Below are 8,440 nucleotides of genomic sequence, written 5' to 3'. Positions count from 1 at the left end.
CGGAGTATCTCCAATGCTATCCATAGATGTTGCTTATGTTCTTCTTCCGACTTGGAATAAATAAGGATGTCATCAATGAACACCACTACGAACTTGTCCAAATACTTTTTAAATACCCGGTTCATCAGATCCAAAAATGATGCCGGGGCATTAGTCAGTCCAAAAGGCATTACTAAGAATTCATAATGTCCGTATCTTGTCCTGAATGCTGTCTTTGGAATATTTTCTTCTTTGATCTTTAATTGATGGTATCCTGATCTCAAGTCAATCTTTGAAAAGAACTTTGCTCCTTTTTAGCTGATCAAATAGGTCATCTATTCTTGGTAGCGGGTAAGGGTTCTTAATCGTCACCTTATTCAACTCCCAATAATCTATACATAACCGCATACTTCCAACTTTCTTCTTTACAAACAGAACAAGTGCTCCCCATGGCGACGTACTTGGCCGTATCACTCCTTTGTCCAACAATTCTTGTAGCTGACTTGCCAACTCTTTCATTTCTGCTGTTGCCATCCTATATGGGGCCTTTGAAACTGGTTTCGTTCCCGGAGCAAGGTTGATCTCGGACTCGATTTGTCGATCTGGCGGTAAGCCTGGTAGTTCATATGGAAATACATCTGGGAATTCGTTGACTACGGGGATATCTTCTATACTGAGGTTGTTCCTTTCTGAATCCACTACATAAGTTAGGAATGACTCGCAACCTTTCCTAAGTAACTTCTTAGCCTGAACGATTGTAAGTAACAGTTGCACTTACCTCTGTCCCTTAAATACTACTTTCTCTCCACTCTTCATCTTTAAATACACCTTCTTGGACTTACAATTAATCTGGGCGTTATTCTTCCCTAACCAATCCATGCCTAAAATTATATTGAACTCTCCCAACTTGAAGAGTATCAAGTCGGCTGAAAATTTATACCCCGAAATATCAATCTCACACTTTGGACTGAGTTGACTCACATGAATCTTCTCTTGATTTGCAATTACCACATTTACTACCTCATTCATAACCATTTTATCACATTGAAGTTTATCAACAAAAGTTTCTTATATGAAAGATCTCGTCGCTCCAGAATCAATCAATACTTTAGCTTTGACATTATTTAGTAAAAGTGTACCTGCTATCACCTCAGAATTCTGAACAGCGTCCTTCATTTTTAAATCAAATGTCCTTGCTGTTGCTTGCGGAGTTGTTGTAGGTGGTGGAGGTAAGGCAAATACCTCAGCTGGCACGCTTGTACTGGTACTTGCCACGTTCATCAGAGCTTTGACTGGTCCGGTTGTCTTGCACTCCCTAGCTATGTGTCCAGTCTTCCCACACTTGTAGCATGAAACTCCCGGCTTCGGCATCTTACACTTGTTTTCCAAATGTCCCTTCTGGTTGCACCTATAGCATGTCATGCTCAGCTTATTACACACTTCGGGGTGCCTTCTTCCACAATGCTTGCATTCTGGTCTCTGAAATCTGTTTTCTCCAACTTGTCCATGGCTTGCCTGATTGTTCCCCTTTGATTCTTGTCTTTTGCTCAAATTTCCCTTCTTTTAAAAATTTCCGCCTTTATGGAATCCAATCCTCTTCATATTCTTGTCTTGTGAGTTTCCGGCTTCAGACTTTTCTCCATAGAATGGAACCTTTCTCTTCTTGTTATCCCTTTCCTTCCTTGCTTCTTGTTATCTCTTCTGGTATACTTTGTCACAAACCTTGACAACTCTGTGAACTTCTTCTCATACTCCAGTACAGACATACTCCCTTACTTCAATTCAAGAAATTTAAGTTCCATCTGATTCTGCATGTACTTAGGGTAATAATTTTCCAGAAATAACTTCTTAAATCTTTCCCAGGAAACTTGCTGATTTGCCTCCATAGCTTTCACTAAATCCCACCAATAAATGACTTCGCCCTTCAGGAAGTAAGTAGCATATGGTATCTTCTGATCGTCCCCTAACTGTACCAATTCAAAAGCTCTTTCCATTTCCTTAATCCATGTGTTTGCTATTATTGGATCAGTGGTATCATGAAATGCAGGTGGATTCATATTCTGAAAAGCCTTGAAAGTAACAACTTTTCGAGGTGGTACTGGTGGATCAGGTGGTTGGTGAGGTTCACGGTTATCTTGATTTTCAAATTGTTGTTGAAGAGTTAGTTGTTGTTGAGCTATAGTGTTTGTTTGCTATTGTAAGGTTTCCAGTAATCGAAAAATATTTGGATCTGTGGTAGATGTGGTTGTTGGGTTCTTCTTTTTGGTGGCATGATCCTGAAATAAGAGTTATGTCAAAACATGTATGAATAATGAGATAATTCGAGGGTGTCGTATGGCATTCTTATTCACATATCAGGTCAAGTTTCAAATTAAACGAATAAGGTGACATATATAAAGGCTTAAAATAAACAATTGAAAGCAAACGGAACGATAGTGCATAATAATTGAAATTTAAGGTCACAATACATCATGATTAGAATAAGGTCTGAATTTAGGAATAACATGCTTATTTAAAGGAACAATAGTGAGTTCTACAAAGTCCAATAATACAACATCATGAAAGGTAGATAATGGAAAGAACTAAGGCTCCACTCTTTCAGAACGGGGTTTGGTAGTCTTCTCCTCTTGAAGCGTCTTCACAATACTCTGGAGCTCATCCGCCACCATTTGGATGATATACTGGCTGGTACGGTCTCGGTGCGATGGCATTTCCTCAAGCTTAGTGTTGACGTACTGAACCAAAGTCTCAAGTCTCGCAGTCATCTGCTCCTTAGGCTTCCCTTCATAGTTTCAGCTGTCTAGATACACGTTCTTCAATCGGTCTATCAATCAGTCATACTTGCCCTGAAGCATGTCAAACTCGCGCCTCAACTCAGCATACACGGAGAAAGCAATAGTGTCATCCGACCCAGAGGATGTCGAGGAGTGCGCCCTTTGCTGACAAACCATACATACATATATAAAAGGAGTATTAATAATAAATTTACTTATCCTACTCGCTCACATAATATCTATAACTTATACATATATCCTATAACCTATTTGGGTTGTCTAGGGACTCTAAACCGTAGCTCTGATACCAAAACCTGTCACACCCCCAACTTAACAATACATAATATAAAAACTATTACAATAGTTAAAAGAAAGTAAATACAAACGAATCCAAGATCTTACAGTTTAGGGTTTGGATCAGCCCAATACTATTAACTATTACAACTGGTTTTAATATCGAGTCCTCACACAAAACTATCTCTTATTCTACCTGAGCTCGAACATACGCATCGGCATCACAAGTCTTACGTGCTGTCTGCTTGAATCTAACCATAGCTGCTAGCTGTAATATCAGGGTGAAAGCAAGTAGTGAGCCAAATGCTCAACAAGTGCTAAACAATACGGTATAAAACATAAATCGAGATATATAAAAGAATAACAATGTGAAGATTGAGCTAATAATAATAAGAGATGAACTTTTGGGTGATGGCATCAATTATTTGTATCAAAACATTTCCAAAATCATTTCTTAATCAAAAACCATTTTATGACGATACGGATTACAGCCGGTGATTAGTCGCGAAGTAATCCCGAACCTCGCTGGGTTCTAAAACATTAATGGGATCCCTAGGAAACTTTTAAGCCTACAATTTAAGTGTGGAAAGGACTCGCGTCTCAGCCCAGATCCACTATTTAAAGAAAACATTTATCCCCCTTTGGGACTGAAAATCCAAATTTTTAATCATTTCAAAAACTGATGCCGATTGACAATTAATTTCTCAAACAGTAAACATTTTTATCAAGGGGTATGAATCCACTTTGAAACTCTGGAAATATGTCCATTAGGGCCATGATCAACTAGGCTTTACTCTATCAGGGTAATTTGGAAGGTTTTAATTTACGAGGACTTTGACAAGGAGATTTAGTAAGGCTATCTGATAATATGAAAGAGTAATTCCAGACTAGGCTTAAAGCAAAGGTTTCAAATAAGGTATAGGTATTAAAATATCAAGAAGATGAGCAAAACTGGTTCCAGGTATGATCTGGGTGTTAAAATACAAAGAAAGTGATCATCAACTCAAGGTATAACAGGGTATCAAGCTTTAGGGTAAGGATAGGGTTATCAAGCAATCATTAACAATTTTGAAGGAATGAATGGCTTCTAGGCTTCAAGCTAGTATAACTTACACATGGTTCAACATCACAATTACTTTGGTATGCTAGCATAATATGACATTTGATCTACTTTCATAACAATCTTCAAATGAGGCTAAATTACTTGCAATAGACACTTGAGGGTTCATGGCATTTCTATATAATACGAAGATAGGTTTGAGAACCACTTGGTTCATGTATAACAAGATAAATCAGAATACTCGCATCATATATAGGAAGCAGTTATCATACATTTGCAGTGTAAACTAAAAAGCAGGTTGAATCACTTGCCTTGAGAAAGGCTGGACTAGACTGGCAGGTAGGAGCAACTGGAAGCTTTACTCGACCTTTGTGGAAAGTTTACCCTCGTCTCGAGCTCCTACACAAATAATAATATTCTCATTATAATATATTCTCACCAACTCAACCTATTTGCAAACCGAAATTAAACACAATGGCACTTAGGCCTATATACACGCAATTTATAATCACCATATAAACATAATAGTACACATAGTCACATATGCTCACATACCATATTTAAGTACCAAATAATATCACACACACCATATTGCAACACTAGACTTGGATGATCTCGCTCCAAAACTTAAGTCACTTAATTGCTAAACTAGACAAAATCTCTAAATTTTGGCTTCCTAACTCGAAGTGCCTTTACTAAACCATCCAATTACTATTGACCCTAACTTGGGACTTTCACTCTAATGGCTTTAGGCTATCTTGCAACTATAGTGGTCAACCTAGGCCTCACTCATAAGTGCTCTAAAACTATGTGCTAAGTGAAGGTGCTAATTATGGTAAATTTCAGAATGACATTTAAGGTTTCTTGGGTGCATTTGACACTCTTACACTTCAAGTTTACCCCCAAAACTTCTACACTAGAGTCTTCTGATCATAACGCAACTCCCAAACTTGATGTGGCTCAAGGGCCTGGCTTGGGCCTCCCTAGGCCTAAGCTTAAAGTCCATGGTTCCTCTGTTTTTCTGGATAGAAAAGGTCCTGACTTGAACTAACTTGTGACACATTATTCTAACTCAAATCCTATGAAATATGGCTGGAAAAACTCCTCTGACACTCCCTCTAACTAAGGCCCAACAGGGCCTAATGAGGGCCTACCTATGAAATGGTCAAAACTTCCCATTTCTAAGTTGCAACAAAACTGTCCCCTGCTGGAAAGATTTTGTGGTTGCACTCGTGCACCTAACCAAACGTCTTACAAACCTCCAAAAAACACCTAAAACCTATTGTATACTCTTAGTGCTAGCTTCTGGTGGCTTGGGTGTCAAAGTGCACAACAATGACATGGTCAAATCTCACTCTAAACCTCAGGTTACCAAACTGATTTTCTGCAGAAACTAATACTCTCCTTTCACCAATATTCTTACTTGACAAACCCAACCAACAACCAAAAACCCAAACCAAACATCAACCACAGTGATCTACTGAACTAACTCTCTTACACTCAAAATAGGCTTAGTGGAGATCATCCTTACCTAAGGTGCAACATAGCAAAATAAAAGTGTTAGTCCCTTAACAATATAGCAAGAATTACAGAAGGGGGGTTGAATGGAAATCTTGAACCTTTTTCTTGAAATAAAAATGTTCAACTCGATTATAGATATATTTGTTTTGATTTGCACAATGCGGAATGTAAACTTAAATGAATCAAAACATAAGTAATTAAAAACAAGAGTCTTTAAAAACTTTCTGGTGGATTTAAACAATTCCACCAGATATATATATATATATATATAATATCGAGAGGACTCTGTGTGCAGAAATGCCCACAGCTGCTTACAAATGAACTACTGAGTTTACAGGAAATGCTCAAGATTCTGCTTACAAAGATTTCTCCGTTTTTGTGTTTCTCTTAGTTATCTCAGTTATTTTTCTATTTGATACTCTCTTGGTTTATATAATACCAAGATTACAAAGTCAAAAAGACTGAACAAATATAAAATCTAACAGTCTTAATCGTTGCTGCTTTTCGTCCTCTATTACCCAGTTAATAGGCTTCCACAATGTGCTGTGTGTCATTTTTCACTGTTCAACTGATGTTTGAATTTTTGATATGATCATCCGTCGACTTTCAGATCATCCGTCGATGACTCAATTGATCATCTGTCGACTGCTATGTTAAACATCCGTTGATAGTCATTTGATCATCCGTCGAAGGCTTTGTTAATCATCCGTCGGTAGCTATTTTAGCACTTGACTTCATTTCACTTATACAGAATTACAAGACATTACTTATGTATAATTAATCAACCTATTCTGGATATCTAGTTAAAGTCAACATGACTTATATGCTACTACAGATTCTATACAAAGGTGCATACATCACTGTGCTACAAACTTATTATTACATAAGCTACTCACTCGATGGATAATAAGTTAATCATCCGTCGGGACTATAATGAGTTATCCGTCGGCACTATAATTCTTATCCGTCGAGTGCTCCATTATTTCACTAAGTAAAATCTACTTAGATATTTTGTTTAAGTGATCATCAAGTACACAACATATTCACAACAATCTCCCCCAATTTATGTGTACTGGAATTGTAGCCATAAATTAAGAGATACTTGATGATAACAAAACATCCTAAACATATATCTTTAAAGATAAGTAGATAAAACTGAAAGTGGTTCAATTAAACAAAATGTACAAGGTTTGGCTCACGGTCAGTTCAAGATGCTCCTCTAGCCTGAGCAGGTTTTTCTAGTTTCTTGAAGGTCTGGATCTTCTTCCAAGCTTTCTGTTGTTTTCTTCAATTTGATTCTGGAGCTGCCTGTGGAATTCTAGTTCATCAGATTCTGAGAGATCTACCATTTCTTGCATCTCCAAGAGAGTCTCATTTCTAGAGATACTCAATTGGTCTTCTAGTCTGAAGAATCTTCTCACACCCTTGTCATCCATGAATTCCATCAGCCAGTAGGGCCTTAGATGCACTCTTCTCCCTGTGTATGGGATGATTAGAGTCTTTGGGAGTGCATCTTTAGCTCTAACACTCCTCAGCTCTTCAATCTTCTTCAATACTAGTCTTCTTGCAGTTACATTGAACCCAAAGTTTTTCTTGAAGGATGAATAGACTTTGATCAACACAACTTGGCTTTTTTGAAGTATCCTGTGAAGAGGCCACTGAATCTCCCTTCCTCCTTTGTACTTGAACACCAACCTTTCAGGTAGGTTTCTGTATGCATCAATTGCCCGTACTTCATCCAGTTCCTCCAGATAAAGGTTTAGATCCGAGAATTCTTTGATGTCACACAAGTACAAGTAGTCTCCCCTGTTGACCTTGGGTTGAGCTTTAACTACTAACTTGGATTTGAGAGGTGACAGCTTCACTTTCTTGACTGCCCTTGATTTTTTTCTTTTTGGCTTAGTAAGGATTGACAAGTTGAAGTCAGGAATTGGTAATTTATCCCACTCTATTGGATCATCCTTTGGCACAATAGGCTCTCCATGTATGTTCCTGTAGGGGTCCACTACCCTTATGTCTTCAAATGCCACATAGGGCTTTAATGCTTGAGTTTTAGCTTGAGTGGATTCCTTAGGAAATTGATCTTCCAATTCCTTGTCAACAACATCCACTTTCCTTTTTGTTCTTCTAGCCAATTCTTTCTTTCTTGGGGATTTCTTCTGTTCTTCAATCTTCTTCTTTGATTCAGCAACTTCAGATGGTTGAGAGGGAATTTGTTGAGAAGAGTTTACAGCCTGTAGCTTGGTCAGGATGACAATCTGCTCTTTCTTTTGTTTAGATTTCTTTGCATCTAGAGCAGCTTGCCTCTTTTCCTTCTTTAATCTTGCTTTCTCTTCTTTCTTTGCTTGAGCAAATTGTGGATGTCCAGCTACCACACAAATTTCCTTTCCATTTCTGAATATCTTGTCAATTCTCCTTTTTGTGGCTAAATCAGCTGGATCTTTATAGTAGACAATGGATCTTGACAGAAGCTTCTTTTCATCAGGCTTGGGTGTCTCATATACAGTGTCCAAGGGATTCTTCAAAGATGACTTTGGATAATTTGCCCTTGGTTTAAGAATTATTTCGGCCTTTTGTGATTTGATGCAGGAAGATTGTCTTTTCTCCAGATAGTTCATGCTCATCTCATTCACACTGATTGGCTTGACATGAGAGCGATGGATGGCTGACTTAACTGGCTCCTTGACTAGTTCAAACTTTTTCTGAATTTGCTCATCAATCTTTTCCCAGTTGATTAAACTCAACTTTGCTTTTTCAACAACTTTCAAATTTTCTGCTGCTACTTCAATTAGATCTATACCATCTGCAACTG

Source organism: Apium graveolens, chromosome 7, assembly GCF_009905375.1.
Source record: "Apium graveolens cultivar Ventura chromosome 7, ASM990537v1, whole genome shotgun sequence".
NCBI classification, from domain to species: domain Eukaryota; kingdom Viridiplantae; phylum Streptophyta; class Magnoliopsida; order Apiales; family Apiaceae; genus Apium; species Apium graveolens.
This window is presented reverse-complemented; position numbering follows the sequence as displayed.